Below are 24,404 nucleotides of genomic sequence, written 5' to 3' on the forward strand. Positions count from 1 at the left end.
AAAGAGACTTACCTTTTATTAAATCCTCTGGCAAGGTGACTTTATTGATGAAGTCTCCTTTCATTAATTTTTTAAACACTCATAAATTCTCTGTTTTGCTAATAGCATCATTTGACTGTCTCAGTGTATTAAGATTCTATTCGGAAAAGCACAATTATTTTACATTTAAATTTTTTGTTGTTTAAAATATTACAGATGTCCCTTCTTATCCCCAGTGACCTACTCCACCCAGTCTCACTCCCCTCCCCAGTCCCTCTCCCCACCATTGTTTGTGTCCTTGCATTGTGCATATATGCATATACATTCTTTGGTTACTCTCTCCCCCTCCACTCACCAGCCCTCCTCCCTCCCTCTGACCTTTGTCAGTCTGATGCATGCTTCCATGTCGATTAATCTATTGTGTTCATCAGTTTATTAAGTTCTTTAGATTCCATGTATAAGCATGATCATGTGATGTTTGCCTTTCTCTGCATGGATTACTTCACTTAGCATAATTTTCTCCACATCCATCCATACTGTCCCAAAGGGTATGGGATCCTTCCTTACAGCTGCATAGTATTCCATGGTGTAAGTATCGCACAGCTTTTGTATCCACTCATCTACGGCTGGGCACTTTGGCCATTTCCAGATCTTAGCTATTGTAAACTGTGCTGCTATGAACATAGGGGTGCATATATTCTTTCTGATTAGTGTTTCAGGATTCTTAGGATATATTCATAGAAGTAGAATCACTGGGTCAAAAGACAGTTCCATTTTTAATTTTTTGAGAAACCTCCAAACTGTTTTCCATAGTGGCTGCACCAGTCTGCATTTCCACCAGCAGTGTACTGTGGTTCCCCTTTCTCCACACCCTCGTTTGTTGATTTGTTGATGGAGCCATTTTGACAGGTGTGAGGTGATAACTCATTGTGGTTTTAATTTGCATCTGTTTGATGCTTAGTGATGTTGAGCATCTTCTCATGTGTCTCTTGGCCATCTGTATGTCCTCTCTGGATAAATGTCTATTCAGGTCCTTTGTCCATTTCTTAACTGGGTTGTTTGTCTTCCTCTTGCTGAGTAGTATGAGTTCTTTGTACACTTTGGAAATTAGCCCCTTATCAGATTCATCCTTGGCAAATATGTTTCCCAGACCATGGGGTTCCTTTGTATTTTGAGGCTGTTTTCTTTTGCTATGCAGAAGCTTTTTAGTTTGATGTAGTCCCATATGTTTATTTTTTCTTTTGTTTATTTTGCCCTAGGAGATGTATCAGTGAAAATTCCACTACGTGGGATGTCTGTGACTTTACTGCCTGTTTTCTTCCAGGATGTTTATGGTTTCATGACATACATTTAAGTCTTTTATCCATTTTGAGGTATTTTTTGTGTATGGTGAAAGTTGGTGGTCTAGTTTCATTTTTTTGCATGTTTCCGTCCAATTTTCCCAGCACCACTTATTGAAGAGACTGTCTTTACTCCACTGGATGCTCTTGCCTCCTTTGTCAAATATTTACTGACCGTAGTGGCGTGGGTCTATTTCTGGGGACCCTGTTCTGTTCCATTGATCTATATGCCTGTTGTTGTACCAATACCAGGCCATTTTGATTATAATGGCTTTGTAGTACAGTTTAATATCCGGCAAAGTGAATCCTTCCACTCTCTTCTTTTTTCTCAAGATGGCTGCAGCTATTTGGGGTCCTATTTGGTTCCATATAAATTTTCAAAATGTTTGTTCTAGATCTGTGAAATATGCTGTTGGTATTTCAATAGGAATTGGATTGATTTTATAAATTGCTTTGGGTAGTATGGACATTTTAATGATGTTAATTTTTCTAACCCTTGAGCACGGTATATTCTTCCACGTGTTTATATCTTCCTCTATTTCTTTTTTCAGTGTCCTGTAGTTTTCCTAGTACAGGTCTTTTACATCCTTGGTTAAGTTTATTCCTAGGTATTTTATTTTTTTCGTTGCCATGGCAAATGGTATTGTTTTTTAAGTTTCTCTCTCTGAAAGTTCATTGTTGGTGTGTAAGAATGCCATTGATATCTGGATGTTGATTTTGTATCCCGCTACCTTGTGAAACTCATTGTTCAAATCTAGTAGTACTTTGATGGAGTCTTTAGGGTTTTTTATGTACAATATTATATCATCTTCAAATAATGACAGTTTTACTTCCTCTTTTCCAATTTGGACACTTTTTATGTTTTCTTCCTGTCTGATGGCTGTGGCTCGGACTTCCAGTACTATGTTGAATAAGAGTGGTGAAAGTGGACATGCTGTCTTGTTCCTGTTTTTAAGAGAAATGGTTTTAGTTTTTGTCCATTGAGTATGATGTTGGCTGTGGGTTTGTCATATATGGCCTTTATTATGTTGAGATATGATCCCTCTACTCCCGCTTTGCTGAGAGTGTTTATCAGAAATGGGTGCTGGATTTTGTCGAATGCTTTTCCTACATCTATTGATATGATCATATGATTTTTGTCCTTCATTTTGTTTATGAAGCACAATTTTTTTAACATGCTCATAATAAATTCAAGCAAAATTAATGAACAGAGTAGAGGTCCCCTGACCAGCAATTCCTGCTGTCTAAAAAGAACCAGATGTGAACTTATTTTATTTTTCTAGAAATTACTGTGCAGGTGTGTGTACAATGTCCCATCCTTACACAGGTGAAATCATACCATACACACTGCTCTGTAACGTTTTGTCCATTGTGTGTTGATCTTTTCTCATCAGCACATATAGTTCCTACCTCATTCTTTTAATTAGCTGCATAGCCCAGCTGTGGCCCACTGGTTGAGCGCTGACCCATGGATCTGGATGTCCTGGCTCAGATTCCCGCCAGGGCACATGCCTGGTTGTGGGCTCAATCCCCAGTAGGGGGCGTGCAGGAGGATCAGTGATTCTCTCTCATCACTGAGGTTTCTCTCTCTCCCTCCCCCTTCCTCCTTTGAAATCAATAAAAATAAAAATGTCTTTAAAACAAAAAATTAGCTGCATAGTTTTCCAGTTGTGACATACTTAACCATACCTCTGTTATTTAACCAGATCCCTACGACATGTTGACTCTTTCCAGTCTTTTAAAAATTCAAGCTGTGTGACATGTAATAACCTTGTGTGTATTTGTGTGTGTGTGTATGCGGTTTGTAGATTTGAGCTAGTAGGCTTGATAAATTTCTGGCAATGTTTGGTCAGAAATATATATATTTAAAACTTTTGAAGAAAGATAATCTGTCCCAAATTTTTAAAACTATTTTCACTCCTCTCAACCCCTATTCTGTACAGTTGTCCCTCGGTTTCATATTGTTTTGTGTTGTTCTATAATATTGTTTTTGTCTTAAATGTTCTCATTAAATTATAAGCCCATTTATAACTTTGTAAACCCCACATCGCCTAGCGAAGTACTGGATATGTTATGCCTCCTCAAATACTTATCAATATTTTGGAGTTGAGAATGATAGGTATGGTACATAGAGTAGTCAGGTGGCATTGAACAGAAGGGTCTTACAGAAACTGAGAATCAGTGGTCTTTTAAGTCAAGGCAGCAGTTGATGTGCAGGGTTTCAAAAAGAATGGGGAATAGGAACACACATGTTGAGTATAGTAAGTTCGAGGACAGCCTGGCAGGATGTGGCTCAGGGGTTGAGCGTCAGCCTAGGGTCCAGGCAATCAGGGTTCAATTCCTGCTCAGGGCACATGCCTGGGATGCAGGCATGATCAATGACTCTCTCATTGTTGATGTTTCTATCTCTCTCTCTCCCTCTCCTTTCCTCTCTCTGAAATCAGTAAAGATATGTTAAAAGAAAGAAAGGAAGGAAGGGAGGGAGGGAGGGAGGGAGGGAGGGAGGGAAGAAAGAAAGAAAGAAAGAAAGAAAGAAAGAAGAAAGAAAGAAAGAAAGAAAGAAAGAAAGAAAGAAAGAAAGAAAGAAAGAAAGAAAGAAAGAAAGAAAGAAAGAAAGGAAAGGGAAGGAAAGGGAAGGAAGGAAGGAAGGAAGGAAGGAAGGAAGGAAGGAAGGAAGGAAGGAAGGAAGGAAGGAAGGAAGAAGAAAGAAAGAAAGAAAGAAAGAAAGAAAGAAAGAAAGAAAGAAAGAAAGAAAGAAAGAAAGAGAAAGAAAGAAAAGGAAGGAAGGAAGGAAGGAAGGAAGGAAGGAAGGAAGGAAGGAAGGAAGGAAGGAAGAAAGGAAGGAAAGGAAAGAAAGGAAAGAAAGGAAGAAAGGAAGAAAGGAAGAAAGGAAGAAAGGAAGAAAGGAAGAAAGGAAGAAAGAAAGAAAGAAAGAAAGAAAGAAAGAAAGAAAGAAAGAAAGAAAAGAAAAGAAAAGAAAAGAAAAAAGAAAAGAGCAAGCTCGAGGACAAAGAGGGAAAAGCCAAAGTTCCATGATAGCGTTAGGTAAAAAATCCAGCTCTGAAGGGATTCAGATGGGAAAGGAGGGATGAGAATTACGAGCAGCAAATGCAGAATAAATATTTCAAGAATTTGATATGAACCAGGTTTCTGCCTTGTTTTGAAGTGCCAGAGAGACCTGATGTATTTTCCAAAAGTGAGGAGAAATGATCACTATTTGGCAGGGTATATTTTAGTGTGCTAGAAAAGATGCAAGGAATAGACTCAGTCTGAGGAAGGACTAGAATGGGTGTCACTAACTACTGATTCTTCAGGACTTCTGGATACGAGCTCTGAAGTGTGAAGCTGAAGGCATTTAGACAGCTTCCAGGCTGTGCTGGGGGACTGGGCACAATGTCCGGAATGCGTTCTGTTCAGAAGCAGTTTCAGGAGAACAACTCCTAACTCAAACCCCAGTGGAATGAACTTAATTACACAGGGCTGAACCAAAGTTATTTACTTCAGCATATTGCTTTTTTAAATATTCTGTTTCTGTTAGGTATATGAGGAAATCTGTTTTTCTTTCTTTTAATCTATCTCAAATTTAGCAGACTATTTGCTTTGGCAAGCCCATCAACACCGAGCAAACTTTTCCAAAACCTTAGCACACTCCTTTGAAACTTTCAGACTCAGTATTTGCAAGTTATTTACACTAAGGTAAATAAAATTTCATTTCTACAAACCTACAACCTTCTGTATCCAAGTTTTGTGTTTCATTATTTCCTTTTCCCATTCTGAAACAGCCAGACACTTGAGGTCAAAACTACCCCTGTGTTCCTTTGAGACACATCCCCTTGTCTTGAATTTCATTGCCCTTACTCCTAGTATATAGTCTTAACCATTAAAACGTGTAGCCAGAATCACTAAGTTCTACTTTAGAGCCATAACTGAGAGGTAGGTAGGTGGGCAATTGAGAGTTACTTGTTTAACACAAGCATTTAAACAGATCAAAAGCCTCACAAGAACAAATGATATGACCCACATGCCTTTATACCTTCTCAGAGGAACAAAAAGGAATACATCCATTAACCTGGCCCAAAGATGCAGCCACTCTTAACATAGAATCCAAAGCCAAGTATGCCCACTTATATATTAAGAATATACTCTGTAACCAAGGTTTATGTATTCTAGTTTCCTTAGAAATTACCCAGATGTTCAAAAACTATTCATGAATTCCCTCAGTTTTCTATTAGTCTATGACTTTAAAGTTCAAGTGCTGGGAATTATCTGCAAATTGACATGCTACACTCATAAATGCTGTTCATGCAAATGGTTTTTCAGATACAGAATTCATTTTGGTTGTAATTTTATATTTTCCACAATTGTAAATATTATGTAGGTGTAACATTAGCTATTAACATCAGTAAATTAGTGTAAAACATTTTGGACATACATAGTAATTGATCTGTTCATGAAAAACATACCCAAACCTTACTTGTAAAGTGTCTTACATTACACCCCATACTGATAAAACCAGAGGAAATTATATATATATATATATATATATATATATATATATATATATATATATGTAAAAACTATTATTAAGCCAAAATTATTCAATGAGTTTGATTTGCCTAAGTATTCATCTCGATTTCTTGAGTTTTGATTATGAAAATACCTCTTATGTAGCATTTACTATAAGAAAGGATTTTTGTAAATCATTTACACTATTAAACCCATTTAAAAGAGTAGAAATTCAGTTTCTTTATTTTGGGGTAATTCTTGGAATATTTGTGTAAGTGCTTAAAATTTCTCTGAACTAATTCAATTTGACAGATATTGTAATTAATTTATTAATACTCAGGAAGAGGAAAGTAGTTTACATAATGATAATTTTGATTACTGCAGACACACAAGCCTACAGAGAACTTGCAGCGTCAGTTCTGCAAACTCAGTCATAGATCAAAACAGACACAGGAACACAGATATTCACCGGTCAGACCTCCAAGGGTGTTCTTTCTTTTTTTTCTTTAATCCTCACCTGAGGATATTTTTGTCATTGCATTTCAGAGAGAATAGAAAGGAGTGAGAGAGAGAGAAACACTGATGTGAGAGGGACACATTGACTGGTTGCCTCCTGACCAGGGCCAGGGATCGAGCCTGCAGTGAGGTACATGCCCTCAAGCTGAAATTGAACCCTGGACCCTTCAGTCCACAGGCCAATGCTCTAGCCACTGAGCCAAACCAGCCAGGGCCAAGGGTTTTCTTAATTCCAAGAAGCACAAGATACTTTCTTAGTGGATTTGAGGTCACCAGGGGCTGGAAAGACTCACAAACTGGAATCTCTGTTGTTACCTACTCAACAGAAAATGGATTCCATCATCCCAGTAGAAACCACCCAATGAGCACACATAAAACTGGAGTCCCAGTTATTGCAGCCACCGGTGTTGAATGGCATGCTGGTAACACTCATCAGAGCCACAACTAAAGCCAGTGAAGGACCAGCAATAAAAACGGAATTATGTCTGAGGGGTAGAGAGAGAGAGATGGATGCCAGGGAGAGCAGACAGTTTCATTGTCCTGTGGGTCCATCTAAGAGCCAAACAGCATGCTAGGCTGCACGAGCAGGAGCGCCCGTCCCGTGCTGCACAGGCAATGGGCACTGGCAGCCTAGTCCATTGGTAATCTCAGTGAAGCCCCCAGAATGGACAGTTGTAATTATTACAGTTTTCAAAAAGCTAAAATCATACAAAATATAGAATGAACATGTGTCAAAGATTTACTGACATTAATAAGGGAACCAGTAAGATGGTAAAGGTAATTAAAGTTGCATCTGGGGGAATAGTTTATGCCCTCCCCATAAAAGGTGTTCTTGAGTAAAGGCAGTTGTGGTAATGTGGTAGGCAGTTGTGGTAATGTGGTAGGCCATTGTGGTAATGTGGTAGGCAGTTGTGGTAATGTGGTAGGCAGTTGTGGTAATGTGGTAGACATTTATTAAAATGTGGCAGGCATAGTTGTGGTAATGTGGTATGCTGAAAAAACACTCTAATGCCCAGAACCTGAGGAAATGTTACCTTACAGGGCAGAAAGGATTGTGGGGATGCTATTTAGGCTAAGGATCTTGAGATGGGGAGATCCTGGATGATCTCAGTGGGCTCAGTGTAATCACACAAGGCTTTACAAATGGACAAGGAAGGCAGAGAGCAGGTCAGAATGAAGCCACGTGAGAAGGACCTGTTGCTGGCTGTGAAGTGGAGGAAGGGGGCCATGAGCCCAGAAATACAGCATCCTCTACAAGCTGGGTGTGGCGCTCAGCTTACAGTCAGCGAGAACATGGACCTCTCTCCTGCCCCTGGGAGGGACTGAATTCTTCCAGCAACCGGAATGAGCAGAAAAAGGACTCTCCCCTATGGTGTCCAGAAGGGAACACAGTCTGCCTACAGCTTGATTTAGCCTGGGGAGACCTGTGCTGAACTTCTGATCTCCAAAACTAAAATAATACATTTTCATTGTCTTAACCAATCAAATTTGTAATAATTTGTTATGACAATAGAAAACTAACACATTGAGATAGAGGTCAAATCTGTTAACATCCTATAGGCCATTAAAACTATAACCTTTTATATCTATTCTAACAGATAGATAGACCTATGTGTGGTGCATTTTAACATCACACGAGTGATTTCATAACTATAGTAAATAGAAAAATCGTGCCCATTACTCTAGATAAACCATCTTTCAGTTTCTCTGTTATCAGTGCCCCAACTGACCTTGAAAGGTCCTGCTGCTCACCTTTTTGCCTACTCTTAGTTCTTTCTTAATTGCTGAGGTGAGGAAGCGTCATTTCATTGTATAGACTACAAGCTCCGTGAAGCCATCACCTTACTTGTCATAATTCATATTGTCTTACCCACAAGCCCAACTGTAGCAGGTGCTACACAGATGTTTGTTGAATGGGTGAGTAAAACTCAGCAACCCCACAGCTAAATTTTCCCTGTTGTGAGAGCTATGATTCAGCCACACTCAACTCTTTCTTTTCTTCTAGTGTGAACAAATGACACTCTGCCATCAGGAGACTTTTGCATTTGCTTTTCCCTGTGCCTGGAACCCACACCCACTCAGCTTGGGTAACAGGCAATCCTAAGTTAGACCTCTCCTCCTCTGGGAAGTAGTGTGTAATTACCTCATGTTCCCCCACATGATTCTCTCCGCTCTCACAGCCTCTGTACTTAACACCACAGCAAATATAACACGTTATATTTTTTTGTACAGACAACCTCCCCCCAGGGACAGTCTAATGTAGCGAACTATTAATAGTTGAAGCATCAACTCTAGTCAGACTGCCAGCGTTCAAACCGTGGCTCTGCAAGTGATTAGCTAGCAAGGTAACTGATCTTTCTGTGACTCAGTTTTCTCATTGGTAAAGTAGGCATAATAGTGACACATCCACCACATACGGCCGTGGTGAAGGTTAAATGTTAAGGGCTTAGGACAGAGCTTGGTATATGGCTAACATATGGGAAGCTGTTGCTTCGTAAGTTCCTTGAAATCAGAACCCGTCATGCTCACCATGGTCCTCAGTTTCTGATGCAGAATTAGAGTAGGGGCTCGCTTGGTGTTCGTTGGTGGCTTGAACTGAATTGTGATCCAGTGAGGATCGTCCTTTTGCGGGGCCAGAATGGAGATGAAAAAACAATGTATTGATAGTGAGATAAACTACCCAGAGAGGCTCACTGCACAGCCAGGGGAGTCCCTTTGCACTGAAATGTGTGGGAGTCAGTGTCCTGGCCTCCGTGCTCCCTGGCAGGGGCTATAGACTCAGCTCTTCCTGTACATATGGCTCATCACATCACAGATGCAAGCAACCTATTCCCCAAAGGACATGGATTTTCAGTAATGGCAAACTCTTCTATTTCCCCCTCCTCAATGCAGCACACACCTCCATTTATCCCACCCCCATGCTTTCTAGAGCAGGAGATTCTCCAGCTGTCTTCAGCCCCCTTACATTCACCCTAGGGATCAGCCTTTGAATTTTCCAACAGCTTACTCAGGCCCAGGGTGTCCCTTGGAGGAATATAAAAGAGCTTGCTGTGGTTAAGGGAATGTAGGATCACTCTTATCCCTGGTTATTGGAGTTGGGAGCTGGGCTGTCACACTCTTTTTGGTGCACAGACTGAGAGCTTCCCTCCTTCAGCCCTTCTGACCAGCGGGATCTGGAAACACCAGCCCAGGCAGGAACCGCACAGAGCCACCCACACAGGCCAGAGTCTGTAGTGACTTCATCAAACTCATACTCCTGCAAACATCTGTGTTCATCCCACACAGAGTGAAAAGATAACATAAATTATGAGAAAAGCACAGTCACTTTGCAGAGATTGCCCCGCACTAGCCTGGAATTTGTACATGGACAGAGACAGAGATGTGGTACGAATGTTCAAAGGCCTGGTCTTATTACGTGTTGAATGGGTGTGGGCTGCACCCTGATGAGCTATGAGGAAGCCTCACCAATTGCCTACACCCTTCTATTTTCCATGTGTTATTGAACAAGGTTTTATTATCATTGCAATTCTCATTTTAATGCACTTGTTTCCCTCAACATTGAGGGGCTTGAAAACAGTACATAAACATAAGCATTGAAAAATGAAATAAAGCAAAATGGCATCCCCTTGAATTATTGTTATTACTTTGCCTTTGAGAAAAGTGAGCCAGAAATGGTTACTCAAAGGTCATGTACCATGAGAGCCATAGAGAGCAGACTCCCGGGTTGTAGATGTCTGGAAACCGCACCTCATCTCGTCCTGTCTCTGGGAGTCAGGCACTGTTACCTCACTGCCTTAAAACTAAGGATGTGCTCTTTTGAATGCCTGAGCCTGGGTTCTGAGAGTAGGTAGTGGATGAAAGTTTAGTTGGAATTTGCACACCAGGATGACTGAGAAATGTCTTACTAAAAATAAAGGCATCCAAAAAGCTTAGCAGTATCTGCAAAGGCATTTCCAGATGCCCAGATGCCATGTGCAGGCTGACTGGCCCCTCATCTCTCCAAGAGAGCGCTGTGTTGACATCTAAAGGGTCACTGTTCCAGAAGGCAGCTTGTATGGGACCACAGCCCTGCCAGAAATCACAAGACCAAGTTGGAAAAGACACAGTGAAGTTCTCCCTTGGGCTCCAGGCACCTCCTGGCTTGAGTAAAAGAGCATTCTAGGAACACTACACCGCAATGTCAAAGAATAGGTTGGCATCATCCCTTTGAGGACTGTTGCCTTGGGTTTATCTTAGGAAAGAATGGGAAGTAGAATTTTTTCAAGCCCACTCCCAGCCTAGTGCTTCCATCCTGTGCAGCTGTCCCCAAGCAGCTGGGCAGGAGGGGAAACAGTGATGCTGCAGATGAGTCAAGGCCTTACCTTGGTAGGTGAGGAGAGTATACTTTGCCAGAGGCCCCCTTTCCTGGGCACTGGTCTGCAGCATCTCACTGTTCCCTCTCTGCCCCCAGGAATGCCCTGCTGGGCAGAGCCCTGCTGCCAGACCTTTGCCATCTTTGCCACCGCCCTCGCAGCCTTCCCTGTGGAAAGGACTCACCCTGGCTTGTTTCCAGGGAGCCCTGAAGCGGCTTCTTGGTGGGTCTGTGATCTGCTTCCTACTGAACTGTGAGTAGCTGCTGTTGACCAGTGTGCTCTACTACCAGGTAATGAATGTATTCCCTTTTTAACAGGGCTTCTTGGGGTTTTTTTTGGTTTTGTTTTTTTCCGTTAGAAACTAAGTAAATATTTTACTTTGACTAAGAGAGATTTGTAAAAGAAGGAAATCATTGGGGCTTTTATGTTATTATAATTAAACCTACTTATAATAACTAGCATTGTTAGCTTTCCCCTCTGTAGATCAAATGATTACAGTTCTAAAACCATTCCTTTAAAGCAACCAGTTTTCACTTGTTCCCTTTGTTGTTATCGATTCTCTTCTGTGAGTTCACCAAGAAAGTCTCAATCTAACTAAAATACTTCCCAACAGGACCCTAAAATATGTACAACCTGATGTATGTTTCTGTTTTCTTAACTTTTTATCTTTATCACACCTTTCTTAATATTTACCACTAATGTCTAATTAACCGATTGACTATTTTTTAAATCGTTATTCTTATTGTATTTATTTATATTTTTATTTTATTGAGTAAATATTGACATACAGCAGTATATTACTTTCAGGGGTACAACATCATGATTTGGTGTTTGAATATGCACTTGACTCTTGAACAGTGCAGAGGTTAGGGAACCCCCAGCCCCCTGCAGCCAAATATTGACATACAACTTTTTACTCTCTCAGATTTAACTAATAGCCTACTGTTGACCAGAAGCCTTCACCAAGAACATATACAGTCAATTAACTCATATTTTGTATGTTATATGTATTACATACTGTATTCTCGCAATAAAGTAAGCTAGAGAAAAGAACACATTATGAAAGTCAGCCCTGGCAGGGCCGCTCAGTGGGTTGGGCACCGCCCACGTACAGAGGGTTGCGGGTTCTGTTCCTGGTCAGGCGCAGACCCGGCTGCGGCTGGATCCCTGGCAGGGGCTGTGCAGGAGGCAGCTGATCGATTAGAGTTTCTCTCTCCCCCTCTCCATCTCCCTTCCTCTCTGTAAAAATCAATTTAAAAAATCTTAAAACAAAAACATCACAAGGAAGGAACAACACACAGCACTTTACATACCTATAGATACTGTAGGGTTATGTCTGTTTACAAGATGGAAAAATCTGCATCGGGTCCTCAGTCTGCCTGAGCACCTGCCCTCAGAGCAAAGCCAGAGTCGGGATGGTCAGAGGCCAGGAGAGCAGAGTGGAGGCTGGAGCAGCAGCAGCCTGGGGGCTGCAGGAGTGAGCTGTGCCCCTCTGCTGAGGCAGAGGCCAGCTCAAGGCCATCAAGTGGAAATTAACTGGCTGGGCCAAAAGTGTGGACTCAGATAAAATCATCAGTGTATATGGTAATCTTTAGATTCTGAATTTTGTGTTATGGGTCATGAAACTAATACAATGTATAGTCCATACCATGAATAGTATGGGAATGATTGAGCAGTTCAGTAAAGGCAGGGGCCTTAAAAAGGGGCTCAGCTGTTGCCCCAGGACATGCTGACATTTCAATGGGAATATATTAGAATCGATGTTGAAATCAGTGTCTTTCGGAAATATGCTTCTTAAATCCATTCTATAAAAAGTGATGGTGCAATATTTGTCCTTAGCAAAGAGTGCCAGTTATAGATAAGATTGCTGTAGGCTTTAAACAAAAAATATTTCCTGAAAGCCTCATGTGACCTGAAGATACTAGGACACTAGTGGGTGGGAAACATCCGCTGTATACAAGTGACAGGCAACTCACCAAAGGGGAAACGCACTGTGAGCTGTGGTCAAACTGTGTGATCAAAAAGTCACAAATGCAGGTATTGTCAGGTTCCTGATTCATGTCACTAGGACATTTTTTCACTATCCAAAGCTGGAGTAGAACCTGAAACTGGTATGATAGGTTGTATTTTACACTAATATGCCTGCACCTTAGTTAGGAAGCAAGTTAGTATTATATATTCAGCCACAAAAAATGATTTAACCTTTTGGTTTAGTCATCTGATTTTCAAGGTATTTTGTTAACACTCACCTGAGGATACTTTTTCCTTAGAGGTGGTTTTGTTTTGTTTTGTTTTGTTTTGTTTTGTTTTGTTTTGTCTTGTTTTGTTTTGTTTTGTTTTTAGAGAGAGAGGAAGGGAGGAAGGAGGGGGAGAAAAAGAACAAAACATAGATGTGAGAGGGACATATTGATATGTTGTTTCCCAAACGTGTCAGAGAACGGATCAGATCAAACCTGCAACCCAGGCATGTGCCCTTGGCTGGAATTGAACCCAAGACCCCTGAGTCCATGGGCAACCACTCTACTCACTGAGCCAAACTTGCTAGGGGCAGGCCTACTTCTTTTTGGATTCTCATACTTACTTTTCCTGCACTTCCCATTGAAGAATTTCAATGAAACTTTTTCATGCATAGGCACTGATCCATAATATGGCTGCAATGGCAAGGATTCTGCTAGATCTCTTTTAGATTCAAACGCAATATATTGGCTTTATTTTCTATAGGGAATATTCTTGAGTCCTTTCATTAGTCTGAACTTAGAAGGCAGCTGTCACTTTTTGTACAACTGAATTAATTCCATTTGCAAAATAGATTACATGGTTTCACTTTTCAAGTATGTGGGAAGAAACCTTTAAAATAATTTTCTGTGACTTTTACATAAAAATTTTGACTAGAAAAATTTCTCCACAAGCAGTTTAATAAACTTGAAATTCAGTGCAGGGATTTCCTTGGAGAGCAAAGCCGTTGGTTTGGTGTGTACATATCTAATGCTGGTGATTCTGTTCAAATGAATCATTCAGATTCTTGTGAACCAGAGAGCCACACATTAGGTTTGTGCAGGAATCTATTACTTGGAGGAAAAAAAGGACTCTAGGTAGATAAATTTGTGAAGTGCTGGTAGATATTATTCATTACTTGATTGCTTAATTTTTAACATCAGGGTGCATTTAGGTCCGATAAGAACCAGAGATAGAGCATATTTAGATTTGACCAACAACCCCCCTTTTTAAAAATATATTTTTATTGATTTCATAGAAAGAAAGGGACAGGAAGAGAGAGAGAGATAGAAACATCAATGATGAGAGAGTCATTGATCGACTGCCTCCTGCATGCTCCCAAATGGGGATCGAGCCCCCAACCCGGGTATGTGGGAATTGAACCTCGATCTCCTGGTTCCTAGGTTGATGCTCAACTGCTGAACCATGCCCAGTTGGGCAAATTCCCTTTGAAAAATAGAAGCATTATTGTGTGGTTTGGAAAATAGTGCCTTAGCCATTAATCTAGCAGGATGTTGCTCCGCTTTCTTAAAGATGGGCTAAGTGGTTTGAGATGGAGATTACTGAGGAGAATCATAGGGCTATTTTATTTTATTTATTATTATTATTTTATAATTTTATTTTTGTTTAAAATATTACAAATGTCCCTTTTGCTCCCCAGTGACCCATTTACCCCATCCCTTCCCCCTCCCCAGTCCCTCTCCCCACCATTGTCCGAGTCCTTGGGTTGTGCATATATGCAAATAAATTCTTTGGTTACTCTCTCCCCCTCCACCCACCCTCCCTCGTCTATCCCTCTGACATTCATCAGTCTCATCTATGCTTCCATGTCACTGAATCTATTTGTTCATCAGTTTATTAAGTTCTTTAGATTCTGTGTATAAGCGAGATCATGCGATATTTGTCTTTCATTGCCTGGCTTACTTCACTTAGCATAATATTCTCCAGGTCCATCCATACTGTCCCAAAGGGTATGAAGTTCTTCTTTACAGCTGCATAGTATTCCATGGTGTCAATGTCCCACAGCTTTTTTATCCACTCACCTACTGACGGGCACTTGGGCTGTTTCCAGATCTTAGCTATTGTAAACTGTGCTGCTATGAACATCGGGGTACATATCTCTTTTCTGATGTATGTTTCAGGATTCTTAGGATACATTCCTAGGAGTGGAATCACTGGGTCAAACGGCAGCTCCATTTTTAATTTTTTGAGGAACCTCCATAATGTTTTCCATAGTGGCTGCACCAATCTGCATTCCCACCAGCAGTGTACTAGGGTTCCCCTTTCTCCACACCCTCGCCAGCACATGTTTGTTGATTTGTTGATGGCAGCCATTCTGACAGGTGTGAAGTGATACCTCATTGTGGGAGGGATCACATTACCAGACTTCAAACTATATTAAAAAGACACTATAATCAAAACGGCTTGGTATTGGTACAACAACAGGCATATAGATTGATGGAACAGAACAGAGACCCCAGAAATAGACCCACGACACTATGGTCAGTTAATATTTGACAAAGGAGGCAAGAGCATCCAATGGAGTAAGGACAGTCTCTTCAATAAGTGGTGCTGGGAAAATTGGACAGATACATGCAAAAGAATGAAACTAGACCACCAACTTTCTCCATGCACAAAAATAAACCCAAATTGGATAAAAGACTTAAGTGTAAGTTATGAAACCACAAAAACCCTGGAAGAAAACATAGGCAGTAAAATCACAGACACCCCACGTGGTGGAGTTTTCACTGATACATCTCCTAGGGCAAGAGAAACAAATGAAAAAATAAACATATGGGACTACATCAAACTAAAAAGCTTCTGCACAGCAAAAGAAAACAGCCTCAAAATACAAAGGAACCCCATGGTCTGGGAAAACATATTTGCCAAGGATGAATCTGATAAGGGGCTAATTCCCAAAGTGTACAAAGAAATCATAGCACTCAGCAAGAGGAAGACAAACAGCCCAATTAAGAAATGGGCAAAGACTTAAATAGACACTTCTCCAAAGAGGCCATACGGATGGCCAAGAGACACATGAGAAAATGCTCTACTTCACTAATCATTAGAGAGGGTTATTTTTTAAAATTATACCTTTATTATTCCACGTGGTCTATACTTTGTTTTATGAACATATACCTGCCTGCTTTTTATTTCTGCCTAAATAGAAGATTATCCCACCTGGGTGTAAGGTGGGCTGCAGGCTGACCATCCTCTACATTGGTATAGCAAACACTTTTTACACATAGCCCTATGATTAGCTCCAGAAAGCCTTCTATTTGAAGCCCCAAATTAATCATGTGGCATGGAAGAAAGAAGTGACACCTGAGCTTTGGAAATACAAGGCAAGAGTTAAAAACCACTTCTTCGAAAGTATTAAAAATTACTATCTTGGAAGTGTGCTGTGGATTAGAAGTGAGGTTCCATGCTAACATTTAAATGTGCCATGTTGAATAGCCCCAACGTAAACCACGGCTCACCAAATAAGCTTGTTTGTTGAATATAGTTAGAATTAGCCTAACTGGCAATTTTCAACTCGTGTGCTGCAAGAACTTTTCAAACTTGCAGTACCTGACTATTTAGATGGGGCACTGACCTTTTTTCCCTTATATTGCCAAATTAAACACATGACAACAGCCAACTCATTGAGAGAGGGGAGACAGGGAAGGGATAGCTACCCCATGCCCCCTCTCTGCAGTCATGAGGGATGTGCGCCTGCGATGCCCAGCCCACCTTACAGGAGGAGCATGGGAAACAAAGATCAGCCCAGACCCTCGTGGCGCTTTTACTCTTCTGGCCTTTGTGAGAGCAGGATGACTTGTGTGCTGCAGGCGTGTTCACTCAGGTGACCACACTCATTTCAAATTCAAATTTAAAGAGGTCACTTTTCAATGGAGCAGAAACTCTCTTATGTTTTTATTAAGGTATTTTAGTTGATTACCAATAAGTGGTTCGGGATGCAGCCAGGGATGCTGGTGCATCTAGGGGTTAGTGCCTGGCCAGAAACTGGTTCTCAGAGCTGCCAACTGTGAGGTCCTGGTGACTCAAGTGAGGTGGGTAGAAATCAATGTAGGATTAGAAACCACTACTGGTGTGAGGCCCAGATATGCAAGAGGCAAACTTTTCTATTAGGTAAGTCCCTCCCCTGCTCTGATGGGCTTTGCTGTTTTCTTCTGTACTTGGATGTTCTTTCATTTGCATCTAATAGAGAATATCTGTTTGGTCAGAAAGTAAAACCTAGTTTTTAGATTTTACTTTATGGAACTCATCTTTCCAGATAATTTAAATTATAAATTTTGTTGGATATCATAAACAATTGAATAAAATTTTGTATCATTTTGTATGTTAGTAATCAATCTGTCGTAATCAGCAACTTTTATTTTTCTGTGAAATTTGTATCAGAATTGATCAGTTACATTTTTTCTATTCTTAGAGCAAGAGAAGAAGAAGACCAATGATGTAATTCATGTAAGTGAACAGTTGAAAAGTTAAGAAATTAGTGGTTTGATTTAAACATCTGTCATGATTTCTAAAAAATATAATGGACTTCTTTTTGTTGATTTTCTAAATGTCTTCTGTTTTTCTAATGTTCAAACATGCATATTCAGGAATGTCTTTGGCTTAGTAATGCCCTTTTTTGTTTGAAGTTTTTTCACATTTAGGTTAAATTTCTTTTTTCTACAAAAAAAAAAATGGTTATATCAATTTTAGTGAGAGAGGAAGGGAGGAGAGATAAAAACAAAAACTTTGATGAGAGAGAAACATCAACATCAACATCAATTGGCTGCCTCCCGCACGTATCCTTCTGGGGATGAAGCCACAGCCCTGGCATTGCCCCGACTGGGAATTGAACTGCTCACCTCCTGGTGCATGGGCCTATGCTCAACTACTGAGCCACACTGGCCAGGCTGGGCAAGATTTCAGTAAGATGGTTGTGATATAAATATCTGCCTTTTTGTGTTTTGCCCTAATTTTTAAACTTATTTTTTAACAAAGACATGATAGCTAACTTAATGTTTAACACTATCTACTGACTTCCTGTCCTAGCAAGAAAAAGCTTAGCTTTCTAACTCCACTGCACCCTTATTTCCCTCCCTCTGCTCCCTCCCATGTATCACAACTTTATTGAATCAGAATCAATGTTACATTATTATGACTGCAAATATTGTTCCCTGCCGAGTCATGTAGTTCTGTGGCTGTGCCTCTTTCTTGTATACCCTTTATTCTCTTTCTTAAATTTTACTGACATCTGGCGCTTTTCCACTTGTCCAGGATAATTCAGTCCCCCTCTTTGTAGCCAACATGAGCTCACATATCCAGATGCAGTAAGTAGGCTGTTCTTCCTGGTTGCAGAAACAAATTTTTGTACCTAACAATCTAATAATCAAGCACAGAAAGATGACTATTAGACAGAAATACTACATTTGTGCTACACTAACTTAATATTTAGTAATTCTTTAATTTGTGTGTGTGTGGAATTAATTTCCGGACTATATTCCCTTGCCTGTTTTGAAAAACTCTTTTCCCTCAAATGTAGTAACATTTGTCACATGCCTATCAAAAATATTTTCCATCTATGAATCACATCCACTTTGCCTGGCCGGGTGTAGCTCTGTAGTTGAGCATTGACATCAGATCCAGGAGATCGAGGTTTGATTCCTGGTCAGGGCACATGCCCGGGTTGGGGGCTCGATCCCTGTTGGGGGCATACAGGGGGCTGCTGATCAATGATAACACTCTCATCATTGATGTTTCTATCTCTCTCTACCTCTCCCTTTCTCTCTCTGAAATCATTAAAGACATATTTAAAAATAAGTAATTAAAAACACACACATCTGTTTCATATTTTTCTTGGAAACAACCTACCCGGCCTTTTGCTATCTGGCTGTAGTATGACTGGCTTTCCCTAGGCCTGCTCTGTGCCTGTTTTCCTGGCACGTCTCTTGAAGTCATCTGGGATCTCACAGAACTGCTCTCCTGTGTTGCATCTCCTCTATACTATGTCCCATGTTGCCCTCGGTCTTGTTATACTCCCTTGTTTTACTGGATTGCATATCCCTGGGAAGCGGTACGTGGGCCGATATTAGTAGAGATCCCACTCCACTGAAATGCCTATATTATAGGATATAGAATTCTAGGTTGAAACTAACTTTGTGGGTTTTAAGATATTTCTACTGTTTACTCATTTGCAGTGTTGCTCTTCAGTCTGTTGGCATCGTCTGATGTGTTGTATATTACCAATATTGCTCATTTTCACCCCAGAACTTTCATCTCTAGAAGCTTTTAGTACCTTCTCTGTCTGTGGGATTCTGAAATCTTATGATACAGTTTGGCTTGTACTTTTTTATTTTATTATGATCATTAAGTCTGCAGATATTCTGTCCTCTAAGCGAATTGCTTTTGTTTCTTATTTTTTCAACTTATCCTTTTGTCTAGTGATCCTTATTACTCAGAAGTTGGACTCTTAGGCCAGTGTTCCTATATGGATCTCGAAATCTTTCCCCTCCTGTTTTTTATTTTGTCTCTTTCTACTTCAGATTTTCTTGATTTATGCTCCAGCCTTTCTATGGAATTCTTTTTTTTTTTTTTTTTTTTTGGTCTGTGTTATTTTTAATTTAGAGAGTTATTTTATGTACTGTCATTCTTCTTTTAATAGCATTTGGTTCTTTCACTTTATGTCTTTCTAAAATTGACTAAGGATTATATATGTTTTAGGTTCTTATTTGCTTCTGAGTTTTATCACTGCCATTAATTGCATTCTTCCTGTTTTGATCTCTCTTACTCTCTGGCTCTCCTTAGATGTATAGTGGTCCCTGGTTGTCCCTTAAGTCTAATTGGAAGCACAGGGAGTGAGCAGGACTTGTGTTCACTGACAGTCATCACTGCAAGGATTTGGAGGCCAATCCTCTGGATTCGGAACCTGCCTTGAGTGCTCTCAGATAAACCAGCTGTCTCATTCGTGCCCCAGCCACACTTTTTAGACATCAAGTTTCTGCTTCTTGTGTTCTGTCACCTCAGTTACCACTCCTCTGTCCAGTTTTCTGCTTTCAAAAATTAAAAATCATCTGCTGTTTATACTACATTGTGAGTAACTTTTTTTGTATGTATTTAAATTTTCTTTTCAATCCTCACTCTTTGATATTTTTTTCCATTGCTTTTCAGAGAGAGTGAAAGGGAAAGATAAGAGAGGCAAACATTGATGTGAGAGGGACACATCGATTGGTTGCCTCTGCACGTGCCCAACCCTGACGGAGGCCAGGGATGGAGCCTGCAACCAATGTCCATACCCTTGACAATCAAACCTCTGACCCTTCAGCCCATGGACTGACGATCTATTCCCTGTGCTAAACTGGCCAAGGCTGTGTCTTTAATTTTAATGAGATATTTCTAAAAGGAAGATGCCGGAGCCTGCAGGCAAAGTCAAATGGTCCTGAGGAAGGGGTGAGGATGAAGAAAAGATACACCAAAAAGATAGGATCGGGAGGACTGCAGCTTCTGACTGCTGCCAGCCCGGATTTTATTTTCCCAGCTCAATTTATACAGGCACTGTTGATTTTGCTGAATAGCACCCTGTCCCACATTCCTTCCCCTTGCCCCATACAGAGTAGTTCCTTCAAGGCGGTATGAATGCTCTTTCAGAGTAAACACCCTGCCTCCTGCAGGAGCTCAGACCTTGGTAACTACCTTTATGTTGGATTCTAATGGGAACTTTTGGGGAGGATTGAGTCCTTGGCTTGGTATGTGGCTTGACTGTCCCTTGACCCTTCAGGCCAGGACCAAGTTCCTGATAAGCCTTTCTGGAATTTCTGGCTGCAAGCTAAATTAGTACCACCTTGGTGCCTCAAGGTCTGGGTCAGGAAGCAGGAGAGCAGGTCTGCAGCTCACCCAGGCAGCTTCTCTGTGCCTGGGGCCACAGCGGCTCCCCACAGGAAGAGAAGGGGAAATGGATTTGTGGTCAGGCCTCCATGTTTAACACACACTTAGAAACTATATCTAAAGTGTAAGTCAAAGTTGAAAGTTTTAGTTTCACATAAGTAATAATATTAATTTAGAGAATGTTTTGGTTATACCTGTAATTACTACTTTTTTTTTACTAAAGCCTTGATTAAGAATTCGATTAAAACCACACACCTTGCCATTGTATCCCATTAATGTGCAACAGAGATGGAGCAGTTTTCACTAATGCATAAAGTGTTAGAAAAATTTAAGTTAATTAAGGGTCATTAATTTTCAATATCCAAAACTTGTCGTGTGAAAAAGTAGTGAGAAAAAAGTAAACTTCAGCTTTATTTCTTATTGGGTTAGGATTTGGCAGTGAGCACAGTGGGTGGGGGCAGAATTTGTATAGGCCCTTGACCTCTGATTTTAAACTTGTGATGTGACTTGTTAGGCTTCTAGTAGGATTGTTCTTCTAGCCTTTACCAAACAATCTTAAGTCTACTAAGTATGCCCTTTCTTTTCTTGTGCAAATTAAGAGCATTGAAAATAATAGGTCTGGGCTGGAAATATCAGGGAGCACCCTATCTGGCAAGTATGCAGACAGCTGGCCACACATGGATGAGCAGTTCAGCAAAGGCTTTTTACAGAATCTGAAGAAACCGATGGAAGTGAGATCTGTGTTTCCCTCCTATTCGCTCACCCTATCGGACCAAAATGGAGACAACAAGCTGGTGCAGCTGACCCCCAACTACCAATTGCTGCCCCACCCCTCCCAGCACAGCACTCCAGGCCCCATCATTAACAGGAGGCCCACACGCAGTCTGAGCTCAGAGGAAGAATCTGCTCCACAAGTCTTGCTTCCAGAATCTAAAAGCAATGGTCGGACAGTGACAGAAGAGAAGAGTCTTGATGATATGGTCTCTGAGGTGAATAATAAATTCAAAGAACTAAAAATGAATTTGGACAATATGAATAAATTTCTGGAGGAAGGACAGAGAGCCCTCAGAGGCCTAGAGGGCTCTGGTGAGAAGAGGTGTGAAGAGCTCGAGCCCTGCTCCAGATGAGACCAATGTCTAATGAAATGAACGTCCTTCATTCTTTCTGGCAGGCCAGTCATGAGACCAAGCTGGTCACCCATCACCCCAGCTTCGGTTGAAGTACAGCACCCCATCTTCTACCCTTACAACCACTTCTTTAAGATAAACAACAGCAACAAAATTTATTATGTAGAAGCAGTGACCTCTTCTGCTTTCTTGGTGCAGTGTAAAGCATTGCAGCCCACAAAATTCCAGAGGATAGATAACTAGAAAGTTAATTAATGCTTATCTTAGCTTCTGTCTACTGCTTCACTAGTTCCACCACTTGCGTCCCCTTGACCGAACTGCTCCCCTTCACCAAATAGAATGTAGTTTGTTTGTTTTTTCTACCTTTATATTCTCCCTGCAAAAACTGTTTGGGGCAGTGAGTTTGTTTAGGGCAAGCGCCCCTCACAGCCACCGCTGGAGGCTAAAAAGTCTCCACACACTCAATTTGGTCTCTGTGTGAATTAGTCTCACGTGACCTGGGTATAACAGTGTGACATGTTTTTGTGAATGCCCCATTCTGAATGCACATCCACGATTGCTCTGACTGGCCTGATGCTTATGCTAGAACTTCCTTCCATGAACCTCCCTGGCCCCTTAAACCAGGAGTCGTTCTCATGCCACATGGAAAACAGATGCAGAGGCTCCCAAATGGCTTCTAGTAGATGCTGGGCTCTTCCAGAACTGCCATCTCCACAGCACTCTAAAATACTCCTATGCCTCACTAATTTCACCTTATTTCCAGCTACAAAGGTACTCTGATGCCCTTTGAAAGCCTTTGGTTCCAGCACAGTGCTCTGGGGGACTGAGGGAGATTCTAGGCCTCAGCCAGGAATCTGAGGAAACCCCACCCACCACCCAGTCCAGCCACAGGGGCACCATATTGTCAGCTTGGTGCGAACACTGTGATGATCATAGTTATCACTGTCCCTTCCGCTGATGGAGTGATGGTTGAGATACATGTGTGAAGCATTATTTTTTCTTCCTGTGTATCCAATATTTTACTAAGCTCTTTAGGGAGCAGAGAAAATGCATCTGAAGGCAGTTCTTTTTGCAAACCTACCCTATTTTCTAAACAGACTGCACACATATCTCCATGTGACCTTCTGCAGGGTTGGGAGTTGATGGGGACGGCAGAAAAGGGCACTGTTTACTCTGAGGGTCACTGACCTGGTCTCACCTTTCATGGACAAGGAGAGGAAGCCATCCCTCTCCTGAGATGTGAAGCACTTCAGTTCCACAGGATGCTGAGATGTGACACTGGAAGCTCTATGCATTGTGTTTGTGTGGTGTGTGCCTGTCCACTTGCACCAGGGCATCTGGGATGACGAGAAGCTCCTGGCTTTCTTTGGACTTGTTGCTGTCCCTCACTTGATTGCTCCAGGACACACACAGTCCCCACTTACAGCCAGAGGGACCCTTCACGGAAATGCCACGGACTATCCTGGTGCTGACTACCCATGCTGCATTATTATAATTATTAAACAGATTCTTTCCCTAATTTTAAAAGATGACTTTCCATTTAGAATGAAAGTATTATGATTTTTATTCTATATTTGTTTTTTGAGATCTCAAAATTAAGTTACATGGTAACTGCATAGCTTAGAGAGCATAGAGTTTTAGCTATATTGAAAATATTTCTAGGTTGAAGGAAATTTTATTTTTTAAAATAATGTTTGATGCTTTTTAAAAAATGTACTATCCAGAATTTTTTGTTGATAAAGAATAAGTGACTTTGCAGTAAAATGTCTGAAAGAAGCAAAATAGTGTTTTACATTATGTATGGATATTTCTGATTATTGGCTACTGGCAATTTTAAGTGCTCGGTACTTAAAGGGCATCAAGTAGATGTTCCATTTGCCCCATCTTTTGTGTATTTGTGGGGGACACTGATGGGAAAGAATGACAGCAGGATGAAAACTATTTGATATGAATAAGAGGAGGACAACATATCTGAATTAGTTTCAAAAACATACAGCAGAACTGAGCATATTAAAACTGTTGGTTTCTGTGATGTGAAAAAATGCTATTACTTTCAACTTCCTACAGTGACTGGGATTAGATATTGGCTTTATTTAAGGAAGCGAATTGTCCTAAAGTAGTGTAGGCTATTTCAGTTTTGATAATTGCTATATTGTTGTGCTCTCTACAAATCAAGGGACACTTCAAAAATAAATGGATACTTCCAAGCTGGGTTAAAGATAGTTTATTTTCTAGAGGTTCTCAAAAAGGGTATTGTCACCTCTCCAGTAGCACTGCAGATGAATTTGAATGTGTATCTGTAGAAAGACTGACCTTTCATTGTAAGTAATTTTACATAATGCGTCAAACACTTGTTGAACTCCGAGCATGCCCCAGGTTCTGGCTCAGCAGCTGGAGGTAGGAGAGGAGCGAGTCCTGCCTTCCCTAGAGAAACCCCCTGTTTATAAGGGGGGCCCTGGTAGCAACTGATACCTTGTAGCAGGTGGGAGCTCAGACTTGCGAATGTGCAGAAAGGGTGCAGCTTGGTAGTGTGGCTGCTGGCAAAGTATCCTGGAGGGATATTGGGGTGGGGCAGGATCAGCTTGCCAGGACAACAAGAAAGAAAAGGGCATTGTGGGAAGAGAGACCAGCGGGAGTGAGGCATGGTGGTGATGAGTGTCACATAACTTAGAAAATAATATTTAGAAATGAGTGGAAAGGGTTCTCTGAGGTTC

This window comes from Miniopterus natalensis, chromosome 13, assembly GCF_054644295.1.
Source record: "Miniopterus natalensis isolate mMinNat1 chromosome 13, mMinNat1.hap1, whole genome shotgun sequence".
In the NCBI taxonomy this organism is placed as follows: domain Eukaryota; kingdom Metazoa; phylum Chordata; class Mammalia; order Chiroptera; family Miniopteridae; genus Miniopterus; species Miniopterus natalensis.